Here is an 18,380-nt window from a genome sequence, read left to right on the forward strand (position 1 = left end):
AATAAAATAAAGTAACACAAAAATTCAAACTCTTTTTAAAAAGTACATAATTCCTAAGTCACAAATGCTGGTGGTAGATTTGGTTTTATCAGGTCACTGGTAGAGGGGAAAATAGAAGAAAAAAACAAGGGAGAAGCAATATCTCAGGAGATATCCCTGAGATGCTCCCTGTACCCTGGCAGGACAATAAAGACATAAGGAATTGAACAAATGACAAAGAAAGAAGCAGCTCCTCCCCACAACAGAAATCCAATTATCAAGCCTCAAAAAAGTGGTGAGAATAAAGAATACATCAAATGACTACTTGGCACCATGATGCAGGTGCAAGTGTGGGCAAAGAGGAATGGGCAAACAGGACATTTGAAACATCTCGCATTGCTATTTACATGTACTGTTTACAAAGAGAAAAAACAACAATAGAAAAACGGGACAGGGAGATGGCTTCACCAGTCAAACCACTCGCTGAGAAAGCATTGGGCCTGAATTTAACTCTCCAACATGTAAGGCATAATCAAAACATAAGCTTCATATGTCTGTAGCCCCATCATTGCAGGGCAGAGACAGGCAGGTCCCAAGTACTCAGTGACCAGCCAGCCTAGCTGAAGTGGTAAGATTTTGGATCAGTGAGAGAACTTGCCTCAAGACAATCAGGTGTAGAATGTTAAAGATACCCAGTACCATCCTGTTAGTTCTGCATGTGCTCACAGTGCTGCACCTTCACACTCATGTGCCTCTCTCTCTCTCTCTCTCACACACACACACACACATACACACACACCAGCAACAGCAGCAGCAACTCTAACAGAAATAATTTTAGCCAAGTAGTCAAAGTCCAGAAAAAAAGACCTCACATCACGTACATCTGATCTGTGTCCCTGGGGAGGACACAAGATCACCCATCTATTAAAAGTGCATAACCAAAAAAATGTATACACTCAACATGGGAAAACATTAGACCTCAAACAAAAGACACTTTGTGGGATAACTGGCAGGTACTTCTTCAATGCGTCATGGTCATGATCGCGAGACTGAAGAATTGTTACAGATTTCAAAGTACTACGGAAATATACAACCAAAATCAATATGAAATCCTGGGCCAAAATCTGGACTCTGGATCAAAATCTGGGTATTAGTGAGCCAATAGGCAAAACTCGCATATTGGTTCAAGTTTAATTAGCAACGTCAAGAAGTTCCCAATGTTAATTTCTTAGATCGGATCCTCACACTGTAGTTTTATGAGATGCTAACATTGGAGGAAGCTGGCTATGGGATCCATAGGCATTATTTTTGCATAGGATTTAGTGTCAGTTTGCCTCTGTTCAAACCTGGCCACACTACTTACTAGCTGGCTTACCTTCCTATCTACTGATTCCCACCAGGTTTCTTATCCGCTAAACTGGGATAAAAGGGTACCTATCTCAGAGGCTGTGATGAAAATTAAATGTGCTAAAGCATGTGGAATGTTTAGAATTCATCGCCAAGGCTCAGGGCAGCGACTGTGGTGACATATCCCATTTCTTAGGCTATCAAAGCTATGGCATTTTATTACAATAGCCCAAGTACACAAACACACGCCACATTCACATCTTGCTTGGTGGGGGGTGGGGAGTTGATCCGTTTGCTTTAGCTAGTCTAATAGGTATGTAGCCCACATAGCTTTTAATTCTAAGGCAGACAACTGTGAGAGGAAGTCTATTCAGAGGCATGGGGAATAGCTTTTCTTTGCTAGATACGGCTTCAGGGAATGACACGATTGCATGTTGTAGATGGGAGGAATTCTCCCACTCTGTAGAAAGAATGTGCCAGAGCAAATTACCGGCCTCAACTTTGCACATTGCTAAAAGAGTCTTTCATCAACAGCCTTGCAATGTCTTTCACTGGGGGTGGGGGACACAGCCCCACCACTTTGGAGCTGGACATGGTCATGGGACCTGCTGTGGGTAGTGGGACATTTGTGACATCGAATGAGCAGAAGCTTGAAACGTGTCAGGGTAACTGGGTTTGTACCCTTACGACAACCTTACGTTTTTGTCGTAGCCATTAAATGGTACTTCCTGGGCAACTGTGAGTACAGGGAAGAGATACATGGAACTAAGCCCGAATCCAGCAGAGCCCAGCTTTGGTTCGCCAAATATTAATTTCCCTGTTTGCCTGTGGAATAAATTTGAGTCCTTTGAAGTCTCTGAGCTTTGGAGTTGTTTGTTATTTGGCATTTCTGAGGTTCTAGCTGACCTGTGTGCTTAAAACATAATCTGAAGCTGCCAACAAGCCTTGGGGCCAGGATCTTCAGCCTGGAAACAAACATGTCTTGGGCAATGGCAGCCTGTGGTCTTTCTTCATGAGAGATCTGCATATCCAGAGCGGGAACTTGCCTGAGACAATAGAAAGGTTTTCACCTCAGCCAGGAAACAAACCTAGGTGTTCTGTGTACACAGCTGCTCTGGGAAATGTGATTTGCTGACCAGCGGCAGTGGCATCTCTGTGAGCTTCTCAGAAATACAAAATCTCAGGCCCCATCTGAGATCCGCTACAGCAATGTCTGTTTTAACAAGATCCCTAAAGATTCCACAGCTTGTTAAAACTTGGCACGGGAGGATCCATATGCCCACTCACACACCTGCTACAACCCCACTGATTTGAAAATAATAGCAATTTCATAATGCGTCCTGGGGTTAATGTTTACAAATAGCAAACACACAGTTAGGGAATAATTTAATATAAACTAAGAAAGCATTTAATTTCAACATTTGTTAGTAGGGTTTGTAATTTTTTTTTTCTTTTACTGTACCAGGAATTGAACCCAGGGCCACACACAAGTACCCTACCAAAAAACTATGACCCCAGCCTTCTTCTTCAACTTTATATTTTAACTTACTTTGTAGCCTGGGCAGGTCTTGAATTTCAATCCTCCTGCCTCGGACTTCTCAAACTGTTCTTTCTTTAAGACAGTTTTAGACTTCATATAGTATAGAAAGTTCTCAAATATCCCCTCTTCCTCTTAACACAAGATCCTGTTATTTACACCTTGCATTAATGTGGTGTGTTTGTTACAACTACTGAACCAATTTTCATATACTAATATTAATTAAGATTCATAATTCAGAGTATATTTCTCTCAATTTCATACATTCCATGGGATAATGCCATGTACTCACCCTTGCAGGGCCATGCAGGATACTGTCACTACCCCTTATCTATCCAAGCCTCACCATAACCTATGAGTTCCACTTATCTTTCTACTGTCAATAGTTTTGCCCCTTATAGAATCTCATATAGTTGTAAACATACAATAGGAAGTCTTTCAGACTGCCTTCTTTTCCTTATAAAAATATGATCTCTCCTGTAGCTAGAGAGATGGCTCAGCAGCTAAGAAAGCTTGCCACCCATTTAGAAGATCAAAGTTTGGTTCTTAGCACCTCCATCACGGGGCTCACATCAACCTGTTAGAAGGTCCCCTTCTGGTCTTCACAGGTATACAGAGTGGGGGAGGGAGGGAAAAACAGAGAGAGACAGGGGTTGAGTTTTGAAAACTATACTGTATTCACATGCACATACCACACATAGACATACATATCACACATACCGCGCTCACATGCACACACCACACATAGACATACATATCACACATACCACGCTCACATGCACACACCACACATACACATCGCACACATCGTTTGATAATCAAACTTTAAGAGAATTCTCCACCTCTTTTCACATCTTTATAGCATTTTTTATTGTTACTAAATAATTTTCAATCATGTGACCATGGTTTTTACCAGTGGTCTGGACAAGGTATTTCCAGGTTCTTAGCTCTTATAAAAGTGAAATTAAAGCCCACAGAAATTGAAATGTAGTAAGAAAGCTTTATTTGAAATAAAGTGCTAGAACAGGTCAGATAAACTGTCGAGAATAACAGCAGGCTATGGGAGTAAAGAGACTCAAGGACCCGGGTTATTGTTTGTGGCTTTCTTTTCTGAAGTTCAAAACAAGGAAACAGTGTTTTCCAGGCACAACAGGGCAGTTGCACACAGAAACTCACAGAGACCACGCAAGATCTGTGTAAGCTTTGGCTAGACGAACATCCAACCTGAGGGGGAGGGGGAGCATGGAAGGTAGGCATAAAACCCCATCATCAGCTGCAGAACTATTGGCACCTGATAGTTGATGGGGCAGGGAGAGTCCATTTTCTTAAATGGCATGACCCTGGTAGGCTGACCCCACATCTGGGCAGGCCCATTCTCAAGACTAGTTGGAAACTACAAACTGGGCTTAATGGGGGGGGGAGTAATCTCAGAGTTGGGTGGCCAAGGCATGGAGAGTAAGAGGCAGTTATGGGAGGAGCTGGGAAGAGTTGATGGAGATAAATATGTTCAAAGTGAACTGTATGAAATTCTCAATAAATCAACAAAAATATCATTTAAAGAAAGAAATGATGCTATGAAAGGCTGCTAAAGGGATAACTTATTTCAGTGATTCGTGTCCATGGATTTATTCAGGAGTCGGTCCTAGGTTGCTAATAAGTTTGCACAATGATATGGGTATAGCCCAAATCAAGGAGTGTCACAGCCTGCTAAGCTCTTTCCTATGCTTGTCTGTTTCACCCTGAAGGATAATTTGATTCTACCAAGTTTGTCATTTATGAATAAAGGTTCTATTTGCCAGGCCTCCTTAGCCTTATTCCCCAGAGAAAGGTGAGTGCGCTATCCGACCGTTCCGCAGCCCCACTATGCAGGACAATCAGATTCAAAGCAGGAACTCAGCTTATTACTCTGAGCATCCGCTTATAAAGCTTAAGGGTCATCATAGGGGCTGATGTGATGCAGGGTACCTCCAGCCAATGAGAGACAGCCACGCCCTCCCTCTGGCTGGAGGGCCTTCTACCTAGAATTTGCTGTCTTATCCCCACTCAGACTTCTCTCTGTCCTACAGGCCTCGAGGTATAAGCCCTGAGATAATTTTGGCCCAACACAATTGACATGTAAAATCCTGTGAAGATTAGTTTATGTCTTTTTCCAGCTGTCGCTGTTGTTTACTGAATAGTCGCAATCCTTCAACCTCTACAATAAATCCGCATATGTTTTCATTTTACAAGTGTGAATTGGGAGGCTGGGTAACTTGTCCAAAGCACATAGCTGATAACTTCCGTGGGATGTCCTTGGTAGAAGGAGAGGGCACTGAAAAGTAGTCTTCTGACCTCCACGTGATCACATAACACACGCACGCACAGACAACTGTACACTAAGAGAGATGCAAGCTAAACACGTCAAATACACATAATAAACTTTACATAAACACAACTTTGTTGCCTTCATGAACTTCTATCTTTACTAAGTGGTTATCTTCACCCTTAATGAAATCCCAATACAAATGGCCACCAGGCACACTGAAAAGTATCTAACATCTTTAATCATTGGAGAAATGTGAATTAAAACTCCAGCCAGATTTCCACATCTTCCGATCTCATAATCCCACAATGCAACTTAAGAACACACCTACTCTTTTTAGTTGTGAGTGGTGGCATGTACCTGTAATGCCAGCATTCAGGAGCTGAAGGCGGGAAATTGCCACAAGTTATAGGCTGGGTTACAAAGAACACACATGGTGGATAGGAAACAAATATTTTTAATTGTATCATATTGGGTAGGCACAGATGTTTTTCTTGTGATTGTTTCCTAAAAAATACAATATAATATAGAATAGTAACTACTTATTCAATGTTCTACATTGTGTTAGGCATTGTAAGAATATAGAGGCTCTTTAATGCATAGCAGAATTGTGTAGTTTATTGTAAATACAATATTTTATAAAAGGGACTTGAGCATATGTAAAGCTGCATAGCTGTGCGGGATTCTGGAGCCAATTCATCAAGGGCACTGATGGATAACTCTCCAGTGAGATATATCTTCCCTGTATTGGAATGGTTAGATTCGAAGGCTGTCAATGGCAGAACTGGATGCTGGGAGGAAGAAGACAGACAGAGAGAGCCGCCATAGAGCCAGCCTCCAGGTCAGACATGCTAAATCTTTCCCAGGAAGCCATGACCTAGTGGTAAAATACAGATTACTAGAAATTGGTTAAATCGAGATATGAGAGTTAGCCAATAAGAGGCTAGAACTAATGGGCCAGAACTAATTTAACCAATACATTTTCTGTGTGGTTATTTCAGGGGTTAAGCTAGCTGGGCAGCCGGGACGAAAAGCAGGCCCCCTCTCTCCTTCAACAAAGTGATTAAAAACAAGGGGTAACTGAATGGTCAGCAAGAAACAGAACACCAACATCATCTTCCAGCCCCCAACGCTCAAGCAACACTGCAGAACACAATATATCATGAAATGTTCATATTTTCTGTAGCAAATTTTCTCTAAGAAAATACATTCCATCTTAGAGGGAAGCTTATCAATACTAAAGGGACCCTGTTAAAAATTGGGAAATAATTCCGAAATCTCAGGAAATCCCTGAAATTAACTAGATATACTAGATCACTCCCTCTCTATGTTTAGATAAGCAATATGAACTGCCGAGAGACCAGCCAAGTCGCCTGAGTCACTCTGCCTGCAGGTTGCCCAATGAACTCTAAATTTCCAGATTTTGTGGGCTGTCATTCATGCTGGGGTGGGCTTTTAGTAATACAGCCACCTTTGTGTTAGCCCTGTACTTTCATCACTGATAGAAGCATAGCTGAAGAAAAACACTTAATGTGAGGACCTAGTGGGCTGCCAGTGAGACCCCACAGGACCATGGTTAGAGTCAGCCATGTCCCTATGTATGGGAAATTTGGAGGTGTCTTTGAGAGTGATAGAGATTTTCTTGGCTCTTAGTGACCTCAGCTCAGGGTCTAGGTCTCTGAAAATATGAAGGCCAGCACAACTGTCCCTCAAACCAGTGGCTTTGGGGGTTTGTCTTAATTAGATATGTGATGAAACACAAGACTAAAGGCAAGTTGGGGCAAAAAGGGTTTATTTCACTCACTCTTCCATATCAGGGTTCATTATCAAAGGAAGTCAGGGCAGGAACTCAAGCAGAGCATGAACCTGTAGGGAGGAACTGATGCAGAGGCCATGGAGGAGTGCTGCTTACTAACTTGCTCCTCGTGACTTGCTCTGCCTGTGCACCAAAAGCTCAAGTATGGACCTACCAGCAATGGGCTGGGCCCTCTGGCATCACAAATTAAGAAAATGCCCTACGGGTTTGTCTACAGCCCAACCACATGAAGGAAATTTTTCAGTTGTGATTTCCTAACCTCAAGTAATTGTCTATAGCTTGTGTCAACTTGAGATTAAACTAGCAATGGGGAGAGGACCTTTACTTGTAAATTCAAAGAGTGAAATTCACAGCCTACAAAGTTTAGGAAGTTTATTTCTATTTTAACTGCATAGTTGGGATCTTAAGGGAGAGCAAGAAATGGGGCAGAGCTCCTGAATAGTAGGAATGGCTAGAGAAATGTGGCACCAATGAGTTGAGAGCCTGGGAATTTTATAGGATTTAGAAGAAACAGGGTTAAAGCATGGGGAGGAGTGGGCTGGTAGTCCAAGAGACCCAACCATGAGGTGTCAAGACGCTTTCTCTCAATTTCAGCCATGTATTCATATACAGCTACCCCACAGAGGTAAGAGGTGACGTGGAACCAGGAACCAGCCATGTGTTCACACATAGCTTCCACTCAGAAGTAAAAGGTGACGTGGAACCAGGAACTGGCACTCTCTTCTTGGCATCCCTGACCGTCAACATGGACATTCTTAGAACTGCTACTTTGGGGCCTCGTCCTAACTTCTTTTGTCACTTAAGACCTCTACATGAAAGTTGGAAATGTAACGCCCAGTGAAAGTTCTAGATGTGTAGGAACTTGGTTTATACTTTCTAGTTTATTCATCACTCACAAAGGGCAGAATGGGTGAGTGGTTGGGTACAAAGAAGCCAACAGTGGTTTAAAGAATTTCTTTGAGATATTTTCCTTGAGGAAACCAGAAAATGCCCACAGACCCTCACTTTAATGAATCTGAATTCAAGCTGGACTGGGATGAAGGGTGAACACAGAAAAATTTTGCCCAGTAGAACATGGACATTTCTTGATTTTGCTCAAGAGACTGATATAGACCTTCTCCGGAGTCCCAGTAAATGCTACTGGGCAATGCTAGCCCCAACAACTTGTGCTATTTCTTAGAAGCTTTTCTGTCTAAACATCTGGTTTATGTGGACCAATTGGTTCTAATAGCTCCTCACTCTGTGCCCATGTGAAAAGTGAGCTATTGTTTCCTAGGATATATTTTTTGAACTCAAGCTAGCCTGGTTTGATGCCTACAATATTGGATGTTCTCTTAGCTTACAAGTTCTCTTAGCTTTATGTCTCATTTTCTTCTCTTACTTCCCCTAAAGTTTGGCTAGGGCTTTACAACTCATAGTGGAGCTTCTCCCTAAAGTTCTCAATCTCTCCCACAGCCTGACTCTGTCCTGAAAGAGCCACAATACCTCTGTAAGTACACTAGAAAAAAAAAAAAAAACAAAGACTCTGTTTTAATGGCTAGCTTTTGACCTGTATTATGACACCCTCACTTGGTGTCATAATTACCAGCCAAAAGACAAACATAATTATATTAGTATTGCTGCATTTATCTCTGAATAGGATGTATGTGTGCCCATGTGTGTGATTCCTGAGTAGTATGTCAAATTATAGAAGGCGTAATTTAATTATAATACAATTATATACTAAATATAATGTAATTTTATTGATTATAATTTCATTAAGAGGCTATACATTCAACTTCTTCTAACTACCGAGAGCACATTGTCCTTGGTGAGTAGCTTAAATAGGTCTTAGCTATCAATGACCCCCAAAATGCCATGTAACAAGTCACGCCCCAACTAACAGACTTAAAACAATACACATTTATCATCTCATGTGTGAATAAGTCAGCAGCTTAGGCTGTGGTCAATTTGGTGCTTATCCTGTTCTCTGGAGCACATGTATGATAATTTCCTATTAACTACAAATTAGCATGATTGGGTCATGTGACATGTTTCTCCACAGTGGCTTGTGTTCACTGAGAGTTGCTTTCGAGGCAGGGCTCTGCCAGACTTCCCAGAAGCCCTGAGTATGTTCCAGTAATATGTGCCTCAGAAGCAAACTAGAATATCAGAGATGACTGAGAGTTTATCGGCAGCTGCTTCTGCAAAGGCCAGGCAGGGTTGAGGATACTATGGGGGGAGGGGTTCTCAACCTGTGGGTCCTGCATATCAGATATTTACATTACAATTCATAACAGTAGCAAAATTACAGTTATGAAGTAGCAACAAGGTAAGTTATGGTTGGGGGTCACCACAGCATGAAGAACTGTATTAAAGGGACACATTAAAAAGGTTGAGAACCACTGCTCTAAGACTCTCTGCAACATGAATAATAAAAACCCAGAGACAGATATTGGGGTTCAAACTGAAGATCAGAAAAGCAAAGTGGCCAACCACTGGCTTTTACCTCTACCTCAGAACAAAATGGGCCATCCTGCCTCCATGAATCCTCAGACTGGGACTGAGACCACTCTCTTCCCATTTTATATTCCTATCTAGTGCGGGGATTAAAGGCTTGCATCACCAGTCCCAGCCTCTATGGCTGACTAGTGTGGCTGCTGAGATTAAAAGTGTGTGCCACCACTGCCTGGCCTGTATGGCTGACTAGTGTGACTGCTTTGCACTCTGATCTTTAGGCAAGTTTTATTTATTAAAACACAAATAATATCTTTTTTAACTTTTATTTATTTATTTAAATTTCCACCTCCTCCCATCCTCCCATTTCCCTCCCACTCCCCCCCCCTCCATCCAGATCTAGGAAGGTGAGCATCCAAACAGACTAGGGTCCCAAAAAGCCAGTCCATGCAGTAGGATGAAAATCCGGTGTCATTATCATTGGCTTCTCAGTCGGCCCTCATTGTCAGCCACCCACTATATTTCACCTTCTTGTCTAAAAAAGAAGGCTGTAACTAATATAAGAAAAACTATATACTATAAGTATAATAACTATATACATGCAATAAATAAATCAACAATGTCTAGTCCATTTGCACTTCACAAATTCAGAAAAAAATACTCCATATCTATTCTATCTTGATGAGTCCAAAGGGTTGAATCTAATCTACTTTATATTCTAATTTGCATTATCAAATTATCTTTTAATATCTCTCAACATTTTACACTTTATACCTCTTTAGTGAGTTTCTTTTCCGAGTCTGGTAAACAAGGAAAACTATAACTATCTAGTCTGCAGCTAACTCAGAGATTCAAGAAGGAAATAATATTAACTGAGTAAGCAGGAAGTGCAAGCAAGCAATTTCCAAAAAATATGTGAGAAATGGCAGAAACAGTTGACTGTCTGAAAGTCACCCAGGGTTCCTCTGCAATGTTGGGGCATCCAACTTCGGCCTATAGGCCTAGAATATTAGACAGACTTTTCTGTGAAGCAGGATATTCTGAAGTGCTGTACTGCCCTGTCTTGACAATGTTTGGCAATCACTCTCTTTTGTGTACTGCTTGTCCAATTAGGACAGCATACTGTCAGATTTCAAGGCAAGGACATTTTCTTGCTCAGTGGCTTACTTTTGCAGCAAAGAAACTAAACTCCATGTGGAGTTTCTTTGATGTCCATAATCTCTGAAGTAGATTGGTAGTACCAGGAGCAGACATGTCTCATTGTCATAAAAAAAAAGAAGCTATAGTATTCAAACACCTTAAAAGCCATAATCTGTGAATCTCTGATGATGACCTGTCTATTTAAAATACATTTCTATTTGACATTGAAAACATACCTAATGTGACTACAAGTCTGATTGTAATAGGTGACTAGCCCAGGTGCTTGGGCTCAGTCGCTTTGCGATCCAGGCAGCATGTGTCTTTCCTCTTCCTGGGACCAGCAGGCAGCCTGGGCCGTTCATTTTCTGAGGCTGACTACCAATGAGATCAGCACATTCTGCATAAGTGCATCTCAAAAGTGTTCCGCCATCTGTGCTAAAGTTATAGGATCCAAAGTAAATAAAAATAATCACAGGTACCTACATACCTAGACCTGGAAATGGAGGGTTTATCTAAAACTCCTTATTTATCACTGCAAGACACCCAAGGGTTCTTTCATCCCAAAGTCCAGGGAGTGAGATAGAAACCCTTTTCCTCTGTCTGTCTTGAATAGACTGTCCGTAGCTCCCTGTGTGAAGTAAAAGAAGAAGAATCAAATCTTGGGTGCATAAGCAGACCAACTCAAGTGGCCTATTCTGTTTTGCTTCTTCGGCTCCCCTCAGGGTAGAATCCCAAGGGAGAATTACAAACATCTGGCTAAGAGAAGGAATACAGGGCACTTATTTTCCTGCTTTAGTAGAAGTCAATTAGAGTTTCAGTTTCCTTCTCTAAATGTCGCCTTTTTACGACATCCTGGAGGAAGCGTTGGCAGTCCTTTCACGAGGTAAAGAAGTGTCTAAAGCGACACAGACGGGTTCAGAGATTAAAGGACCCTCGCGAGCTCACCAAGCTTCCCAGAGCTCTCCGTCTCTATTTTGAGAGGAGCATTTGGCTTCCCCCGTAGCCTCAAGTGAGCCTTTTGAATCTCCTGTCGCACTTTTCTGCCATCTGCAAAAAGGGGATAATAAGGCTTGCGGCTGGCGATGCACGCAAGGTGCTCCGAGGTGCTCCAGAGGAAGGCTGGCTTCTCGAGGAGAACCTGTCAGCATGTTCTCCCCAGGTGCCAGATATTTTCAGTGTCTGGTACCCCCAATTAGAGCATCTGTTCTTTCTCTGCGAATTTAGGAAGAAGGCAGAAAGCTCGGAGCAGAGAGGATCCCTTCCCTCACTCCTGCCGCAAAGGAGGCATGTCAAGTTGAGTGATGAACCGTTGCTGTTCTCCACTCGCAAACGCTGTGTACCCTATTTTCAAATTAAGGAGCACATTGTTGGCAGCCTGAAAGGTTAAACACTCCCACTTCATTGCCGCAGTCACTAATTGGTGCTTTATCACCATTTCTGCGAAGGGAACATCTTGTCTGCAGAAACAGCCCCTGCCCCAACAGAACTGAGATTTGGGGATCATCTCCAGTTTTCAAAGTTAGATTCTAAATCTAAATCTCCTGCTCATACCTAACAAATACAGTAAAGTAGTAAAACTGATACATCTTTTAAATGATGTGCATTTAAATGCATTTTAGATGCATGTGTGCGTGTGTGTGATGGCTAATCTTGGTTGTCAAGTTGACAGATCTGGAAGAGGAGACTTCAAATGAGGAATTGCTTTCCTCAGGTTGACCTGTGGTCATGTCTGTGGGGCTTTTATTTTCCTCACTGACGTAGGTGGGCCCAGTTCACCGTGGTCAGTGTCATTCCTGGAAGATGGTCCTGGGTTGTAGAAAAGCTAAACTGGGCAGTGGTGGCGCGCGCCTTTAATCCTAGCACTCAGGAGGCAGAGGCAGGCGGATCTCTATGACTTCGAGGCTAGCCTGATCTACAAGAGCTAGTTCCAGGACAGCTAGGACTGTGACACAGAAAAACCCTGTCTCAAATAAAGCAAAGTAAATAAATAAATAAATAAATAACAACAAAAAAAAACCCGAAAAGCTAGATGATCACATGATCATGTGGGACAGAAGCAGTGTTGAGTAATTACTGACCCAGCTTCCCTTGTCCTGTCTTTCCCAAGTTGCTTTTGGTCATGGTATTTATCACAATAACAAGGAACCAAACTAGAACTCTGTGTGTATGTGTGTCTGTGTGTCTGACTGTATGTCTGTATCTCTGTGTGCATGACTTGTTGTCTGTGTGTGTGTCTGGATCTGGATGTGTGTATGTCTGTGTGTATGTCTGTGTCTCTGTGTATATATGTCTGTGTGTACCTGTGTGTGTGTCTGTTTGGGGACCTGTGTGTATCTGTATCTGTGTCTCTGTGTGTATATGTCTGGGTCTGTCTCTATGTGTATCTCTAGGTGAGTATCTGGGTGTGTGTATGTGTCTGGGTGTGTGTACTCCTGTGTGTGTGTCTGTGTCTGTCTCGGTGTCTGTCTGTGTATGTGTATTTGAGTGTGTGTGTCTGTGTCTGTGTATGTGTGTATATGTCTGGGTCTGTCTGTGTGCGTGTATTTGAGTGTGTGTCTCTGTGTGTGTGTCTATGTATGTGTATGTGTTGTTTGTGTCTGTGTGTGTCTGTGAGTGTGTGTGTGTGTAGGCCAGAGATAGACATCAGGTATCTTCCACTATCCATCAGCGTTTTTCTAGAGACAGGCTCTCTAGAAGAACCTGGAGCTTATGAGTTTGCCCAGACTGGTTACCCAGTGACTGTGAAGGATCCTACTGTCTCTGCCTCCCATGCACTGGGATTACAAACACACAGGACCATGACTGATTTTTTGTGTGAATTTGGGGATCAAATTCAGGTGCTCATGCTTGCATGGTGCTGACTTTACTGGTGAGCTATCTCCCCAGTGGCTTGGAAGTTTCATAAAGATTATTTCTTTTCAATCATAGAGAAACTTATTTTCTCCCTCGGTGGAGATGTTTTTCAGACAGAGCTCAATCAACTGCAATACTAGAAAGAATTCAGAGTGGTTAGTGCATAACATTTTCTCCTGGGGCTCTTACTATGAGGAGTGTTTTGAGGGTGGTGCGGTGGAGGGCTGAGGTGAGGGTAGAAACTGGGCTGTGGAGATAGAAAGCCCCTGTGTGGACTCCGCAACCTCTCAAGGAAGGCCTTTACAGAGAGGAGCCCCTCGCTGGACTAGGAATATTTATAATCATCATCTAACACTGCAGAAGAAAAAAAGTCTTTTCAAGCCAGTATAAAAGCATCTTTGATCCCAATTTTCTAGCTCTACCATCATCTATCAATTTATCTGAAAGTTTGTTGAGCTGACAAGATGGTTCAGTGGGAAAAGCACTTCCCCAAATGGCCTAAGAGGTGAGACCTTCTCTCAATAAACAAAAATAATCTAGCATATGTTCCTCACTTGAATAATTTTGTCATTTTTAAATAACGAGAGCAAAACCCGCTGCGCTCTAAATCTTTGTTCTTATTCTTTTGCAGCAAAAGGTTTATCTTGACTCATGCTTGATTACTGACTGCAGTGTTCCAAAACATAAGACCTTCCCGTGAACAGGGCTTCTTTGGGGAGCTGTTGAACAAAATAGAACCAAACATTTACAGCTGTCAAGCTAAGGAGGAAAGATGAATCTTAAGCAAGAGAGACAAGTTACTTCACAGAATTTTGTTTATGGGATTTAAAACTTACTCGAATCTTTGCCTCTCCTTCCACACAGGGGCTACTTCCCCCAACCCCCTCCCCACTATCGTCCCAACATTAAACCCAGGAAGGAATTTCAGAGGAGTGTCACCACTGTTATCTGTGTCACCAGAGACACTGACATTGTCCACTTCTGAAGCCTTGGCTTGATGGTTTGGTTTCTTTCAATGCGTCAGTATTTTCTTTTAAGCCAAGATGGTTTGTTGAGGAGAATCTATTTAAATCTTCGGAATCTCAATTTATTTTCTTCTAAGATGGCAGTATCCTTTCCTACACTTTCTTTAGGGGCATGCTTCTTCCTCTCCTGCTAGAGGGCCTCTGGTCAATCTCAGCAGGTCAGCAATGAAGAAGAGGAGGAAATGGGTACCAGGGCTGGCAATCAAGTACCAGGGTCCCTGTGTTAGCAGTTCTGAGAAGACAGAGGAATTTCTTTTTTACAACCAATATGTATCTTAAAGCATATAACATGTTGTAGCATTTGCATACTGCCCTCTTGGACATGTTAAATACTCTCTGGATCATTAGGAACCATAGTCATCAATTGCTGTAGGTTGGAAAAGTATAACTAGAACATTCTGTATCCTTTTCCTTTTTTTTTTTTTTTTTTTTTTTTTTTTTTTTTTTTTAGTTTTTTCGAGACAGGGTTTCTCTGTGGTTTTGGAGCCTGTCCTGGAACTAGCTCTTGTAGACCAGGCTGGTCTCGAACTCACAGAGATCCGCCTGCCTCTGCCTCCCGAGTGCTGGGATTAAAGGCGTGCGCCACCACCGCCCGGCCTATATCCTTTTCCTTAACATGGACTTAGATTTATGACTTGCTATCTTTATGTAGTAAACATAAGACAAATAGAGGATTGGGGAGAGCTGTGTATTAGAACATCTCCTTTCTTTTTTTTTTATAGAGAAAAAAACATTTAATTGGAATAGCTTACATTTTCAGAGTTTAGTCCATTATCATCATGGTGTGACATTGTGGCGTGCAGGCAGACATGGTGCTGAAAAAGTAGAGGAGTGTCCTACATCTTTACTTGCAGACAACAGGAAGTGGTCTGAGACACTGTGTGTGTCTTGAGCATATATGAGACCTTAAAGCTCACCTCCACAGCGACAGGCTTCCTCCAAGGAGTAGTCCAACAAAGCCACACCTCCTATTAGTGCCACCCCTAAGAGCTTATAGGGGCCAATTACATTAAACCATCACAATGACCAACACTCAGTCTTAAAGCATATACTCAACTGCCAGCACTAAAGGCTACCTAAAGGTGAGTCAATGACACAAAATTTCTTTTTTTTTTTTGTTCTGATCTCCTTTCTTTTTATTTCATTATTTATTTATTTATTAAAGATTTCTGCCTTCTCCCTGCCACCCCTCCCATTTCCCTCCCCCTCCCCCATCAAGTTCCCCTCCCTCATCATCCCTAAGAGTAATCCGGGTTCCCTGCCCTGTGGGAAGAGGACATCTCCTTTCTTGCTATTGCAAACCTTCCATCGTTGTGTGATGAGGTCTAGGCTACCTATATGGAAGCTGAGCAAGTCGCCAGCCATTATAGCCAACACTCCAGACAAACTAACATCATCCAGGGCCACTGTGTGCAGCTAATCAGATAATCAGAGAGGAAGAGCCATCTACAAATCTCACAGAATCATGAAAACAAAAATATGTTACTACTACATACTTTAGAACAGCAAAAATCTGATTATGCCAAATGCTAGCCACAGTATAAACAAAAGGAACCTTCATCCATTGAGGGTGAGGTACAAAATGGCACCGTCTTGTTGAAGACAAGTTGGCAGTTCCTCCAATTAAACCAAAAGGTGGAGCTGTAGCTCAGTGGTTTAGTACTTATTTGGCATGCACAAGGATCGGGGTTCAATCCCCAGTCCTGCAAATAAGTAAATATAATTCTAGCCCTTAAGAGACTGAAGCAGGAGAGTTTCATGTTCAAGTTCAAGTTCAGCCTGTATAGCAAGATTCTGTCTCAAAAACAAAACAGGAAAAAAAATACACACAGTTTTGCTATATACCAAGCAATCACACTTACTGGCATTCACCGAAACAGGTTGAAAAGACTGCGCACTAGTTTGTAGCAGCTTTATTCTTAGCTGATGAAACTTAGAAACAACAAGAGGCCTCTGGGTAGGTGAACAAATACAGCATGGTGAATCCAGACGATAAACTACTATCTAGCATCAAAACCCAATGAACTACCCAGCTACAGGGTACAGCATGCACGCAGTATTCTAGACTATCTCTAATGAGTTCTTAGAAAAGGAAAAAAAAATCAGTGTTTTCAAAGGTTAAGAGGAGAAGACAAAATAGGCAGAACACAGACGGTCTTGGGGAATTAATGTTCTGAATGATACTCTCCCAAGGGGTACATGTCTTTCTACATTTATCAAGACTCATAGACTGTACAACACCCAGAGTGGGCCCTAAAGTAAACTACAGAGTTCGGGTGATGGTGTGTCAGTGTAGGCTCATGGTTCTAACGGGCCCACACTCTGGTGCAGTGTATGGTATTGATAGTGGGGAAGCCAAGGGGTCTGGGATCAAATGGGAATGCTCTGGACTTTCTGCTCCATTTTCCTATGAACCTAAAACTTACCTAGAAATGTAAGTCCACTCTAAAAACTCTGTGTTACTATAAGTCTCTAGGTTTAGAGTAACATTTTACATAATGTTGGTTAGTTTTCCTGAGATGTATAGACATCCCTATTCACCCTAGATAGAGAAGACAAAGATGGACAGAAAGAGAAAATGTCATGCAAGCCTAGCTTGGTGGACCAATGAGATTGCTAGGGTTACTTAGAAGAGTGTGGACACCTACAAAGCAGCTTCATGATGGGAAAGTCCTGTTGCAGGATGCGTGAGAACTCATGCAGTGTCTCCAGAGTTTCCTGTGGGACTCTAGACAACTGCACCCCTGTGTCTCCTTCGTCATTAGCAATCACTAACTACTTACGTAAACCCGAGCAGGGACTTTGTGAGTCTTGCACACCGCCTTATCTAGTGAGTCCTGTAACTTTCCTGTCAGAGTGTGAGCCATTTGAACTCATCCAGGAATGCCTCAAGCCAAGGAAACAGCTAGAGGACACACAGCAAACACTGCCTTTGTGGGGAGGGGTCAAACTGGAACCGGAAAATACACGCTAGAAAAGCACGGTCGACTTTGGGGTGAAATCTGCCCAGGCTTCTAATCAGGAGTGCTCGTTAAAATCAATCTAGGATGAGTGTCATTTTAGAAGAAAATGTTCTTTGCCTGCCCCTGGGTGTGCCTTTTCTGTTGAATCCTTATTTCTAAGGGAAGGAATTTGTTCCACTGTGGTTCTCATAGCAAAAATCCCATGTCTGTAGTTCCATCTACTTATGAGGCTGAGGCAGGAGACTCACAACTTACCAGCCAGCTTAAGCCACTTTAGGAAAAGCCTGTTTCAAAAAGAGATCTTTTTTTGAGACAAGATCTAACTACGTAACCCTGGCTGGCCTGGAACTCTCCATGCAGGCCATTCACAGAGATCTGCCTGCCTCTACCACTTAAATTCGGGGATTAAAGGTGTGAGCCGCCATCCTGAGACAAAGTTGTTTTGGTTTGTTTGTTTACTTGTTTGTGTGGGGGGGTTGTTCTATTTTGAGAGCTTGTAATATAGTTAAGTGGTGGAGTACTTGTTTAGCACACAGAGAGCCAGAGGTTCATCTAGTGTTTGGCCTTAGAAACTGCTACAGCTATGAATTAAAACTAAATCCTTCATTCTTCAGAGCCTGTTTTGGGTCACAAAAGCAATCTCTATAAAGGGAAAGGAACATAACAAAATGTGTTAGTGAAGGAAGGCCTTGGGAAGCTGAGGCAGGAGGACTGCCGTGTCTTGGAGGCCACCCTGAGATTGTAGAATGAAGCTCTGTCAAAGAGAGGAGGAGAAGGAAAGAGAGGGGAGAAAGAGAGAATTCAGGTGTTTACTTTCAAAGAGGACAGGAGGCTCTTGCTTGAGCCAGACCGTTCTGCTCTGGTCACCTGACCCAATACAGTCCTAGTCATCAGGGCCAAGGAGAAGGAAAAAGAAATATTTGCTTCCTTCAAAGGAAATGAACTCACCCTCACCACCTCTGGTGGTGAGTCTCTGGGCTGG

General features: G+C 42.4%; 1 protein-coding gene across 1 annotated transcript in view; it reads right to left on the reverse strand.

Annotated features, from left to right (window-relative positions):
- Nucleotides 1-18,380, reverse strand: part of Dtd1 (D-aminoacyl-tRNA deacylase 1) — a 223,348-nt gene that overhangs the window by 28,589 nt on the left and 176,379 nt on the right. The gene's annotated exons all lie outside the window — the stretch shown is intronic.

The sequence above is a fragment of the Chionomys nivalis genome, chromosome 9 (genome assembly GCF_950005125.1).
Source record: "Chionomys nivalis chromosome 9, mChiNiv1.1, whole genome shotgun sequence".
Classification (NCBI taxonomy): Eukaryota; Metazoa; Chordata; class Mammalia; order Rodentia; family Cricetidae; genus Chionomys; species Chionomys nivalis.